The 14,584-nt window shown below is 38.3% G+C and overlaps 1 protein-coding gene across 1 annotated transcript in view; it reads right to left on the bottom strand.

Annotated features, from left to right (window-relative positions):
* SSTR3 (somatostatin receptor 3) overlaps positions 1 to 13,878 on the bottom strand; it is a 48,765-nt gene extending 34,887 nt beyond the window's left edge. The window contains exon 1 of the mRNA XM_044070954.1: positions 13,692 to 13,878. The gene's annotated coding sequence lies outside the window, so the exon portion shown is untranslated. The remainder of the gene's footprint in view (positions 1 to 13,691) is intronic.
* Positions 13,879 to 14,584: the final 706 nt, after the last annotated feature.

The following is a 14,584-nucleotide window of genomic DNA, read 5'->3' as shown; positions in this document are numbered from 1 at the left end:
CTCTCTCTCTCTCTGTCTCTCTTCTCTCTCTCTCTCTGTCTCTCTGTCTCTTTCTCTCCCTCTGTCTCTCTCTCTCTCTCTATCTCTCTCTCTGCCTCTCTCTCTCTGTCTGTCTCTCTCTCTGTGTGTGCCTCTATCTCTCTGTCTCTGTCTCTCTCTGTCTTTCTCTCTCACCCTGTGTACCTGACTGGCTAAGGAACAGTAAAGCAGGTGTGAGCGTGTTTATCCGACTTTGCTCGACTTTAGCCCAGGTTTGCCCAACATTGCCCAATGTTGCCCAACGTAGCACGACATTGCGCTGGTTAGCGCAGTGTGCAGCTATGCACAATTGTATTTAAATATGCTCAATACTGGTAAAATTTGCTTAGCAGTGCTTTATATTGCTTAAAATACGAACTCATGCCTCAGGTGGTGCTGCAGGGCTGCCTAGGTCGGATGCACATATTACACTCCCTATACATGCTTGAAAACAGGTAGTGTCAAGTTAGGCATCCTTTTTACTGTATGTGTGAGTCAGATAGAGGTGTAATTTCCAGGGTTCCTACTGAGTCAATGTATGTGCTATGCGTTGCCTCTTTGCCAAGGCCAGGGCATACTGGGCAATCCTCCTTCTGCCTATTGTGCTAGGTTCAGGTTTTTCCTCCTCCGAGTCACGCTGTGCCTGAGCAGGCCTTGGCAATGGTGGGGGGCTGTTTGGCCCTGACCCATGTTGTTCCTGCTGCAGCTGTTTCCACAGGATCATATTGTATAGCATGGCACACACCATGACAATTTGGGTACATGTAGTTGGTGAGTACTGCAAAGCTCCACCAGATGTGTCCAGGCACTGGAACCATGACTTGAGCATCCCAAAAACATGCTCAATTATGTTTCTTGTTTGTGCGTGTGCCTCATTATGTTGTTCTTGTTCAGGTGTGTGTGCATTTCTGATGGGTGTCATAAGCCACGGCTCCAGTGCGTATCCAGCATCCCCCACTAGGTGACCATCAGGGATTTCCCCATTGGCAAATCTCTGGTACAGCTGCGTCAGATGCCAGATGTGGGAATCATGATAGCTTCCAGGGCAGCCAGCACACACATTCATTATTATGCCCTGAGCATTGCACATGACCTGGCAGTTGATGGAGGGGAAGACCTTGCGGTTGATGTAGACCTTAGCCCGCTCACTGGGTGGTGCTTTTTACTGTATGTTTGTGCAGTCTATTGCACCCACTACCTCAGGGTATTCTGATATTTGGTGGAAAAGATGCATATTGCTGGTCAATGCCTCACGGGAAATGGGGAAATATACATGCTCACCGACATGTGCTGACATGGCATCCAGGAACTGTTGCAGTACCCTGGATGCTGATGCCTGTAAAATCCCCATCATATCACCAGTTGGTCTCTGGAAGGTACTTGTAGCTAGTATTCTTAGGCCAACGCATACCTTGGTTTCCACTGGGATGGGTTCCCCTCTGTTGGTTCTGTGTGTGGGGCGTGGCCAACACAGCTCAACAATTTGCTGCAGGAGGTCTCTGTCCACTCTATAGCGCTCCACTATCTCCAGCTCATGTAGCCCCTGGTAGGTTACCCTGGGTCTGTACACTTTTCTCCATCTCCTCACTGTGGGTTGCTCAGCAGCATTCACAACAACACCACCCTCAGCACCTTGCACATGTTGGTTTATGATAGCAAGAGCAGCCCCTAACATTTTGTCTGACTTTAAAGTTTTTAAGCTTTCCCTCTTTGTATACTGCAGTGTTGTAGAGTTCTTGGGGAAAAACAGGGAAGAATGTTGTTTGCCGAGTTTAAAGTGCCAGGCTGGGCTGGGCTAGTCTGCTGCCTGTGTAATTGGATGATTCTGATATATTTCACCTGGCAGCTCTGCTAGTTCTCCTTGGTTAATTTCCTACTACTTCTTTTCCTTCCTTTTCCCTTTCTGTTTCCGCCCGGGGCAGCACTGTGCAAATGAGCACGCACGTGCGCACAAGCACGCACATGCTGTGTGCACGTTTGCAAGAAATTTCAGATATTTTCACGGTATGCACCTTTGGTTTCTGGTTTTCAAAAAGGACAACTGTAGACATGCCTCTTGCAATCCTGAGCAACTCAGGGCAAACACAAGACATTGTGCTCCAATAAGCTTACAGCCTTTCTGACACACCCCTCATGATGTTACCTATATTCTACTCTACCACTCACCTACTCCTACACTTACACTCTTGGGACATGGCTCACATGCTGGGGAAAATTGGGATTCACTATCCTTGTCCTCATTTGCATTGGCTTGCCTACTAATGCATGGTTACATCTCTCACACTGAGCTTCCCCCCCTTAGCAACCAGTACTCAGTGGCCATGTTGTCTTCAGCCTGTCATTCACCTGCATGGCAGGATAAGCTTTTTAGAGAAAATGGCTATTTTTGGCTATTTTTAAATTATTTTGTTGTTTTTTTAAAGTGCCGCACGTTTGCGCGGTGCTGTGCTACGGTTAAACATCGGAGATCGGGGGAAAAAAAGTTAGATTTTAATAATTTTAAATATTTATAAATGCCAATGGCCTTATATTTGGCCATTGGCATGCTTCCTCAACTGTATGCATCCTTTATTTGGAGCTGTCATAGCTCTGTTTAGCTATTTGCAGAACGGTACTCCGTTACCAATGGAGTACATTTCTGCAGATAACACTAATCTTCCACGGACAGGTTAGTGTTTCCTGGATTGCAAATTTACCTAATTTGCATAGCTTTCAGCAGCAAATGAGGTAATTTGCATACCATGATGCTGTCCGTGCAAGAGTAGCTTTAGCAGCTCTTGTGCACGCCCCTGCTGGCTGTACCTGGATCGCACGGCAGACATATTGCCTCTGTGAGCTCCTGCACTCTTCTTGCACTCCGTGCAAGCTTTCGTAAATCTGGCCCATAATGTGAATGGAACTATAATGGCTAAAATAAATCTTAACTTTACCTGTGAAGTGGCAGCATTTCAGATCGTTCACCCAAAGAATATAAAATTATGAATGAATCACTTCAGTTTAACCGCAGTAACAACAGTCATAAGTAAACTACAGTCACATTGCAGAACACAGATGTATTTCATACTGCGCACCCCATGAGAGGTGCAGTACCAACTGCTCTCTGTCCCATTAGAACAAGCAGAGATTTCTCAGTAGTGTGTCCTTCGCTGATCAATCCTATGTCAATAGGAAATGGGAGGGAGCACTTATGACAACAACTGCCCCAAAATAATCACTAACAATCTATTCTAAAATCATGGAGGGAAGAGGGTGTAACAAAACACCTGTACTCGAGAGAATCTACTCTCCCTTCCACTTAATACCATCCCACTCCCCTATGTAAAATCTCTCTAATGTACTTCCTACCTTTATACCACTCAACTGTCCAGATTTTCCCAGAATGCCCAGATTTATGTCAAATATTTTTAATCTGTTCCTCATAAAATGTGTAGTTTTCTGGCACATCATCGAGGATTGATGTCGCTAAATAATACTAAATAATGAAAGACACCTGAGTTTCAGACTTCATATCCTGCAGAAAATACATAATAATGCAAAACCTGTTATTCTAACAACTTTATAAGTTTATAGGAGCAATATATAAAATCTGTCCTTATTTTTGGGCCTTTGTCCCCCATTATTTCTGGCTTTGTCCAGATTTCTTGCACTGAGAGGTTGAGAGGTATGCTTGCCTCCTGCAACCTTTTCCTTAAGCGCCATCCATCTGACAATACACTATACACAAGGCAGGCATTCTGACAAAAATGTTTCCCTGGCAAACATTTATTACAGCTCAGATCATCCTAACATTTATAACAATGCCTCTTGAAAACATTTCAGATAAATACTGTGAATACATTGTAACTAGACATACTGGGCCAGGCAGTACAGCACAATATACACACCGAACATAGTCATAACAGACACACCATTGTAACTAAAACAGGGTGCTTTAATTTTGTATATGTCAATGGAAATGTGTATTTAATATGAAAGTAGTTAACTGTAAAGTGTTTAGAAAAACTGGGCATTGTAATGGTGCAGAAATATTGAGGAATATTGCTTGCTACCCAAAATCTCATTGCTGTTTGAGTATTCTATACATGTGGAATAAGAAAAAAAAATCAATGCCCTTTCTTAGTCATGTTTATTCAGAATGTTAAAAGAAATGGATTGTGGACCTGGCAGAAATCATATTACTCTACTGGAAGATAACCTAGTAATTGTCACACATGGATGTTACCCAGACAAGTAAGCTATTGTTTGGAAAGGTAGGTAAACAAGAAGTCTGAAAATGAATAAATGCACTTTTCATGGAAGCTAATTAACATAATTTGTCATTAAGCACTGCAGCACTTTGTCTCCTGGAAACTACATCAGTAAACAATCCACTTCTCTCAGTAAAGTCTGCCTCTTACAAGCTTTTTTATTAGAATCAAAATAAGACATGAAGATAAAGTGTAGCAGATCTCCTGGGTTCAATACTTGGGATATAATTGGTATCTTTAATGAGACAGTACCTAAATTATTTCTTCTTACCAGTTTCTCCAAATATTGCAGTGATAAGCAACTGTGATGCCTTAAGAATCTCCTTTTTTTCACTCAATGTAGAACTTTAAAATACATAAACAACTGTACAATATTTAAGAAATGAACAACAGTCCCACATCTTAGACTGTAATAAATATTTCAAGCTTTTCATTTAATATTGTCTCAGAATATTCCCTTGTCTTTGAGGTGTGGTAATCTAAGAGTTGGTATATATAAATTCAGGGGGTGCGGGGGGCTTGGCCCCACACATGGGGGGTGCAGGGGGGCTTGGCCCCTGCAAAAAGAAGTTTTAAGGAGAAGAGTGATTTTCGAGACTCGTTTTTCTGTGTTTTTTGATTATTTTTTTTCAGCTTGTTGGCAATTGGCAATTCCAGTGCTGACATTTCAATAGGGAACCATGTTTTACATTCTGCTGAAACAGAAAGTCTGCTGGGTCACGAGATCTTTTACAAAGGTGAATTGAGAAATAAAATGCAACAAAAAAAATATACACTGGGCTTCATGGAAATATCCTACTTTGCATATAGACTGGTTTCATGGGAAAGTTGTTTTGTAAAATGTTTTCTATTCATAAGCATACATTTCATATTATACCAAACAAAGTACAGTGCACAGGTAAGAGCAAAGAGAAGTCCTATAGTAAGGTGACTGGTAATGAACATTTGTGTAATGCAAATTAGAAAGCCACAACTGTGCACCATTTCCCCAAGAGTACCAACTAATTTTCTTCACCCAGGTCATAGTCACATTCCTTTCCCTTTTCTGTAACATGGAAAATTCAAGTACTTATACTAGACCCCCCCCCCCCACACACACACACACACACAGGCACACAAGCTATACACCTATATATTCCACAGGTAATGTCTGTTGCTCATTTTAGAGGATGTACACAAACACCATTATTAAACTAATTACTAAAAACCTGCCTCACCTAGCATTGATAAAACTCCACCAAAATTCTTTCAGATTACAGCTCAGTACATTGAATATGATATCACAGTTCTGTTAAGCATGTCCATTAAGGAAGGTGGGATACCACAGTATTGGAAGCAGTTGCTTGTTGTCACTTTGCATAAAGGTGGACCAGTGATTTCAATCAATGACTATCTTCCTACAGTCTTGCTACTTCCTTTTTAACAAAATAGAAAAATGAACACTTCCTGAAAGCTACTAGAATATTTATTAATCACTAGCTTCATTTCCATTTTTCATCCAATTTCTTGCATAGATACTGTTCTTCTGGATATTCCTTAATACATATCCTTAAATAAATGCACTCCAGTAAAGTTGTTGGAACAATTCTTCTAGGTTTCTCTGAAGTTTTTGATTTAGAATATGTTACTAAGTTATTGCAAGCCCTAAAGGATGTCATAGTCTTATTGTAAGTAGGTGTTTCTGAGTTACTGAAACAACAAGGGCTGTTACTATAACAGAACAGATAAGAACTCTCAGTATTGAATCAGAGGATCATAGGAGATTTCAAGGCTAATGGCCCTAGAGCATTTGTATGCCTAGCCAATCATGCCCCAGTGTTCTCAATTATCAATGCCCATGGGCTACAATGGCTTTGGTATATCTCTGTGCCTTTGAGCAGCTACAAACTGCCCCTGTCCATAAGGATCACAGATAACAAGCCAGGGGTGAATTTATGATTTCCCATCCATTGGTCTAAACTGCATTTGTATAGGCTTAGGGAAGAGCTCTGTTTCACATGAATAAGGAGTCTGTTCAGAGAGGGGAAATCTGTAAGACACATTTGTCCCTCCAGCATGTTTTGTTTATATCACAGAAGAGGTTTAGACACTTAGATCAGATAATTCTGCTGCTGTTTGTTTTGTAAAGGTATAGCAGATCCATCAGGGCTAGATTGGAAAATGCCTTTTAGAGTAGGCATAGATCTCCATCAGTAATTTGTAGGAGACTGAGTACAGGAACATGGATTTGAGGCAGTCAGCATTTATACCATCTTTCTCTTTTAGTGAGGAACTCTGTGGCCACTCCAGCTGTTGCAAATTCCTGGTCAGATACATACTGAAGTGTGCATTGCACTTGATTATTGATCTAATGAGGGCTGAGTATAGTGGGACTATGATCTCCATAAATCTGGATGCCATGCCGTTACTTATACGTTGCACCAAGTAGAAGGGTTTTCTCACTATTATGGACATATGGTGATCAAATTTCATGTTACTGTCAACCTGAGTTTAATTCCCTTACTTCTGGTTCTGGTTTCAGGGGAGTGTTTTCAATGTTGTAATTTTTTGGGGTAGTCACCTTCCCAAAGGGTACAATTATGCATTTTTTACACTGAGTTTTAGGCCATGGCTCTGCCACCAATTACTGTGTCAGAACCGTCTGGATGATATCCTCATCTTTGGGGAATTTGGTGATGTACCCAGCTTGTTGTCATCAGCCAATATGGTCATACAAAGGCCCTCAACATAACTTGACTTCAGAGAAGTATATTCCAAACAGGAGAGATCCCACTACCTAGCACAGTGGGACACCATTAGTAACAGGCCTCTTGGTGGAAGTTGATTCCCTCACACTAACCTCATGCATCCTATCTGTGAGCCATTTGTCTATCCATTGGGTGAGCTAGAGATTTATGCCTAAATTTGTGTTTGTCTAAAATACCCGAGCGAAGTATTGTGTCAAATGCCTTTATCATGTCAAGGTAGGCAGTGTGTGTACCATTTTGCCCTCATCCACGTCTTTGGTGACCTTCCCAAAGAAGTACACTTATTTTAGTAGGCATGAACTTCCCTTGAAGAAACTGAATTGAAATGGAGCTAGTGTTTGAAAATTTCCTATGTCTTTGTTTATCAGGACCAGAATTAACATACAAAAAAACAGATAAATGTATGGGTCAGTAGTTCCCTGGGTCTGTTCATGGTCCATCATTTTGTAGAGGGATGACTATTGCAGTCCTAAATCCCCTAGGGGTGAAGCCTGTCTAGAGGTTGTGGATGAACAGAGATGCTAACATAAAAATATCTTGTGCACTTCAAGTAACTAACTGAGTGTCAGCTAAAACTGGACTTTACAAGGATTTCACAAATATTTAGTGCTGCTTGTATAGTATGGTTGTTAAAGTATAGTTAAACCTCAGTTACAAAAAGTGCGCAAGGTGTTTTTGAACTTTTATCCCATTGTTTCATCTTCAAAGCCATTTTTTGGACTTAGTGTGATGACAAATAGAGATTCTAGTGGTGTTGACAGGTCATGTCTCTAGTTATTTAGGAGGCATGCTGTGATATTATCAGGATGCACTGATGCAGTGTTTTCAGCTCTGGAGAGTGCAGTGAGGACTTGTTCTTTAGTGATAGTTGGGGTAAAAATGCTAGAGGGTATTTCCTGGTGGCTGAAATTGGAGCAGAGTTTACTAGTCAGCAAATTTGTTTGGAGTATGTCAGTGTTTTACTTGACCCACAATTATTCATGCTGAACATGAATGATTTGGTTAGCATTATTAGTTACATCAAAAGTAGTCAGTATGTAAATAAGTCAACTATCATTCATTCTGGAAGTTTCACAAGTCCATTAGTTTTAAAATACATAGGTTCCATGCAGATCATTAGAGATTAGCCCTGCATTACCATGATATTTTTAGCCCTTGCAATTTAAAAGCAAATAACTCAATGCAGGGCTGAACATTTACTTGGTACCTCTATACATGAGGGACAAGGATGCTAAACGAGTGGTAGATTTTCAGATTTCCATCCTTTCATCCAGTTTATATTTGAATATGGAAAGGGAAGCACTTTGATTTTGTGGAGATGAAGGTGATTTTCAACATGTTCTATTTATGTTGTATAACAGATTAATATCCCTTAAGAGGGTGTTCATGGCCATTGGTCTTGCAGATGTGCAGTATATCTCAGTGGACAGGGTCTGTTGAGGCTCTGTAACTCGAGAAAGAGATCGCTCTTCAGTAGTCTGTATGATACTGAGATGGCAGACAAGGCTTTGAGATGGTCAGTGTAGTTCTTATGATTTAGGTCCTTGATTTTCTTGGTGAGAAAGCATTTTGGTTGTTCAAGCTGTATTAAATGTTTGGACAGGTGCATAGTGAAGGGGGCATTATACTCAACAATCAGCCTGATAATATAGAATGAACACATGCCTTGGCCTAGATACCATACCCTGACTAATAAGCTGCACAATGAAAAAGGACTTTCTTACAATAGTGGAAACATGGTGATTGAAGTACAGTTTGTTGTCCATATAGATTCCCAGGTCCCTAACTACCAGGTCAGTTTTCAGGGGTCTATTGTCAATGTCATAGTTACAGGTGATGTTATGCCTGCCAAAGAAGACTATTATACATTTTTTGATTATTTTCAGTTCATTGCTATTAAACCAGTTATTTGTTTGGGAATGGCCCCCTTGAAACATCTTGGTGTTCTCCAGAGACTTTATGATGGCATCAAGTGTACAATCACCTGCATACTTGGTCAGCGATAAATCTTTAACATTATGACACTTTACCGGTAAAACTTGAGTGTGCTATGGTGTCAAACAACTTTGTGAAGTCTAGTTATGCCATGTGCACTGATTTTCTGATTTCCATTGTTTTAATAATCTTTTTGAAGATGTCAGTTAGGTTAAACAGGTAGGATCTACCCTTGACAAAAGTGAACTGGCTTGGATCAAGAGTTTGTAGGTTACCTATGTCCTTATTTATTAATTCCATAACAATCTCCTTCATTGCCTTACAGATGAAACTTCTCAGACTTGTGGATCTGTAATTACCCAGGTCTGCTAATGACCCACCTTTGTGCAGGGCAATGACTGTTGTGGTCCTCCATTCATCTAGCACAAAGCCTGTTTGTTGGCTGATATTGAGTAGCCTCTATAGAAGGTTTGACATGTCCTGTTTTAGGCTAGCCAGTAGGCAGCCCAGTATATTATATGGCCCCATAGAAGGAGTGATCTTGGCCTTAGAAAGGGCTTTGAGGACTTATTCTTGGAAGATTCTGGGAGCATGTGATCTAGGAATATAGGGGAGACAGGGAGTGAAGTTATAGCTAAATGTATCTGTTAGTAGATTGGCTGTGTCCTCAGGGTCTGAATATGTGATATCATTTACTACACAGGTATGTTTTCACTGCCCCCAAACCTGTTTAAATAATAGAAGTATCCATCTTAGTGTCTCAGAAACAAATTCTATGATCATCTCACCTAAATGAACTCTATATCACTTTCAATAATGATCATACATTAATAACACATCAATCAATGATTTATATTCAAAATGAATAAAAGTAGAGGTCTCAAAATTCTTGGAAGCATTTTCAACAACCAGATAGAAAACAACCTTCACATAATGATTTCTGTAATTAAAAAAAAAAGAAAGAAAGTGACACTGGGCAGGCTATTTAAGGAAGGTATTTCTCAGTGATATGTCTAGTGTAACAAAAGCCAGATCATATCTTTTATAACATGCTCCTCCCATCCACTGACTAACTTGGCCTCATCATTGTAATGATGACTAGAGTAAGCATAGGAGAGAATTTTCAGATTTGTCACATTTGTCATAACTCTTTGCCTTGTGTTGTGGTAAGAAATCTGCTAAGAAATGCTCAGTGTACTGTTTATTTCATCCATGCTATAAGTGCATAACCATAAGTGAAGTCAAGAACTGAGATGTCCATGTGAACAGTATTATGCACCTTACAAAGTATGGGATGCATTTTGGACAGGGGAACTAAAGTCACAAAATTGTTTCCCCCAAGGACACATCTGGGTATCCCTTAAGAGTATATAACAGTAGACACTTTGTCTCCACATTTAGTAGACACGTGTAGTTTCCAGGGATGTGTTTTTATTATTCCAAGATGAAGAAAGCAGTGCAAGCTGAACCTCTGCAGAACATGTTGAATGCCCAGCATGCCTGCTGAAAAGGGAAGTGTCATTCTATGTACTACACACAAGCTGTTTCCCCTACAACTATTTTCCACCTGATATAGTTTGATCAGCTGATCAGTATATAATGAAATATTACAAACACTTTAAAATACTTAAGAATTATATTAAAGGATAGCAACTTTTCATTTTCCAGATGGTATCCTGCCTTTAATAACCTGTCCTGATAGCTTTTGTGGTCTGCTAATGTACTGGGAATGCTGAACTGATAAAGTTACTGAGTGCCTGCTTTGGTCTGTTTACTTGGTTTTGCCCCTGTCATGGTGGTCTCAGAAAAATCAAGGCCAGACTGTCAGGTTTGGTATTTACATTAAAGATTGCCCTTGAGGAGGCTAAGGTGATTCAGATTGCTTAGTAAGAGGAGTGGAGAAATATATATGAGTTGCGGTCGTTAATTTGTTCCTGAGTTGACTAGTAGAGGAATGGCAGTTCATGATTTCTTCTGTGTTTTCCAGGATCTTGAAGGAAGAGTGAAAACATGAAACACTGCAAACTAAAGCAAATAACCCTTAACATTACAGTATGGGACATAATATCTTTATCTGTTTGGGTCCCACTTTGTTCTACTTATTTATTTAGAGATGTAGTTAGAATAATGTTGAATAAGTCAGTAATTCAGGAAATTTCAAAGGATAATTTATACTACTATTAAATATACATATAGTACAGTATTTGTTGGCTTATTTAATATTTGTGATTAACAGAAGAGAATTATTAAACATGTATGTAGTAACTGGGGGAATAGCTTTAAATGACAAAATATATAATTACATTAATAGTCTATTATTTTTTAAATTGTATTTCATATTATATTAATTATTTGTAAGTCATGGCAGCTTTAGGCTAGTTTTTGATGAATTTTTAGGTATTGGTAGGTAGAGAGTATAATAGTTTGTCTATTCAATAGGCAGAGTAGGAACGTTTGTATCTATGATAGGTTGTATTTTATTAGTAATATATACAGTTACAGTTGCAGGCTTGCTTTATTTTTTGTTACTTACACATTTTAATAGTTTAGTTTGTAGAAAGGAAGAATGTAAAACATGTGGAATCTTAAGATAGTGTTGGAGGAATGCATCAGAGCCTTATATACAATTTTAGTAATATAGTGGATAAAAGTACCATGTTATCTTTTAAAAAAGATAATTTATTAATCTGTTATTGATTAATGTAAACAGATTAAATTATGGCAACAAAAGGAAATTATTAATGAGATATCTAAAATTAGAGGAGACATTATATTCTTGCAAGAGACTCAATTGATATATAAAGACACAACATTTGAATAACTTAATAACTTAGGTTATGAAATGTTATCATCTGCTTATTTTAACAAAATGTAGAGGAACCCTACTTTGGAGAAATTCTGCTATAGTGCCTAAGGTCATGGAATTCATGAAGGATCACAATGAAATGTAATACTGCAATCATTAAATATAGTGGCAAACTCTGCACGCTAATTTTTACTGGATCCCTGGAATAGGTGCAATACGGCTAAAGATCATTTAAACTTACTACAAAGTCATTTAAAGGGTAGTTTAATTCTAGATGGGGATTTTAACTGCATATCTAGCATAGAATATACAAGTGAACAAAAGAAAGCTAAAATTTTGGTGTTAGCTAAAGCATTAAACAGATGGATTAGTAATAATAATTTAATCTAATAGTGAAAGCAGAAGATAAGTCATTGTTCTTCACTCATTATTTTTGTGCATATAGGGCACAAACTAGAATTGCTAGGTTTTATGTCTCTACACATTTAAAACTATTCCTTTTCATTTATCTGATCATAATGCACTAAGTATTTGAAATTAAATTACAGATTATTTATAGAATCCCCATATAGATGATGAAATTAAAAGAATGCAATATTTATCCTAAGGGACAAACTAAGATTTTTTTTTTTTAATCTTTCAATGATAATGATGAGGTTAGTAAAGTCATATTATGCAACCCTTTAAAATACACATCAAACATAAAATGGTAAGATGGGCTAGTAATAACATGAAAAGAGTGTGTTAAAGCATTGTTATAATGCAAGATGAAATACACAAAGCATGGTTTGAAAAATAAAAAAAGAAATTAGATAATACTGAAGTAATTAAAAATGACAAAATATCAAACAGTTTTAGCTTTAGCAAAATTACATTTTCAGATTTGTCACATTTGTCATAGCTCTTTGCCTTGTGTTGTGGTAAGAAATCTGCTAAGAAATGCTTAGTGTACTTATAATTTCGTCCATACTCTAAGTGCATAATCATAAGTGAAGTCAGGAACTGAGTTGTCCATGTGAACAGTACTATGCACCTTACAAAGTGTGGGATGCATTTTGGACAGGGGAACTAAAGTCAAAAACTTGTTTTCCCCCAAGGATGGATCTGGGTATCCCTTAAGAGTACACAACAGTAGAAACTTTGTCTCCACATTTAGTAGACATGTGTAGTTTTCAGGGATGTGTTTTTATTATTCCAAGATGAAGAAAGCGGTGCAAGCTGAACCTCTGCAGCACAGGTTGAATGCCCAGCATGACTGATGAAAAGGGAAGTGTCATTCTATGTGCTACACACAATCTGTTTCCCCTACACCTATTTTCCACCTGATATAGTTTGATCAGCTGATCAGTGTATAATGTAATAATATAAACACTTTAAAAATACTTAAGACCTCTATTAAAAGATAGCAACTTTTCATTTTCCAGATGGCATCCTGTCTTTAATAACCTGTCCTGATAGCTTTTGTGTTCTGCTCAGGTACTGGGAATGCTGACATAATAAAGTTCCTGAGTGCCTGCCTTGGTGTAGCTACTGCCTGTTTACTTGGTTTTGCCCCTGTCATGGTGGTCTCAGAAAATTCAAGGCCAGACTGTCAGGTTGGTATTTATAATAAAGATTGCCCTTGAGGAGACTAAGTTGATTCAGATTGCTTAGTAAGAGGAGTGGAGACATATATACGAGTTGCAGTCATTAATTTGCTCTTGTCTAGTAGAGGAATGGCAGTTCATGATTTCTTCTGTGTTTTCCAGGATCTTGAAGGAAGAGTGGAAACATGAAACACTGCAAACTAAAGCAGATCACCCTTAAAATTGCAGTATGGGACATAATGTCCACTTGCTGGGCCTAGCAGATTGCCTGGTGAATCAAAATTCTATTACTACTTCCTAATCACATGCATGGAATAAAACAACTGTTCTAGTATACATTACTAAGGCTTACCTTATTATTAGTTGGAGATTACAGTAAAAGGACTTGATCAGGCACTCCATAGTTAAGATTTTTGGCATAAGGAAAATATCTGCCATTAAAATGCTCTAGCAGACCTCTACTTGTTGGAGTTGGTTCACAGATTAGACTGGCACAGGATTGGTGAATGGAGCTGCATCAGCAGAGGGAGTCCCTTGTCACAAGTCTGATGAAGATAAAGAAAATGAAGATAAAGAACGTGAATATTAAAATGCAAGTTTATTTTCTGAAACACATGCATTTGACTTTACAAATCTTGTATCTGGGCTGTCGCCAAAGTGGGTAACTGACAACAGCAACTGGTGAAAATTTCTGTGACTGAAAACTTTTCTGTGACAGAATATATAATCAAAAAAGTAAAACTTGGAGATACTTGTTAGCTAATTTTATTCACTAATAGTCATAGAAAAAATGTATAGCTTCATCTTCTTCAAAATCTGTAATGTTCCTATCACAATTACAACTGCTTGGTAAGAGAGAAGAGACTTCAACATAAGCCACTCAAGAAATGGTACTCAGGATTCTCATGTTGAAAAAGACACCCAATCAGTAATATTTAATACACAGGAAATACTACTTTAAATAGACAAACTGGACACCAAAAAATAGAAAGTTTCAAAGATGAGACCAGCATGAAGATGGAACATTTAGAAATTCTTTTAAAACAACAAATCAGCAGTAAGACACTTTAAGTGATCATGAAGGGAGAATAACTGTAGGAAAGTCTCGGAATGAATTTCTTTTAAAACAAAAATAACTGACTCATAGTTAAAGTTGATGACTTATAAAATAGACTGAGATGAAATAACATTATAATTTATTGTATGCCTGAAAAGTATGAGGGAGACAATAAACCTCTTAACAAC

This window comes from Protopterus annectens, chromosome 1.part0, assembly GCF_019279795.1.
Source record: "Protopterus annectens isolate FY-2018-M chromosome 1.part0, PAN1.0, whole genome shotgun sequence".
Taxonomy (NCBI): Eukaryota; Metazoa; Chordata; order Ceratodontiformes; family Protopteridae; genus Protopterus; species Protopterus annectens.
This window is presented reverse-complemented; position numbering and strand designations above follow the sequence as displayed.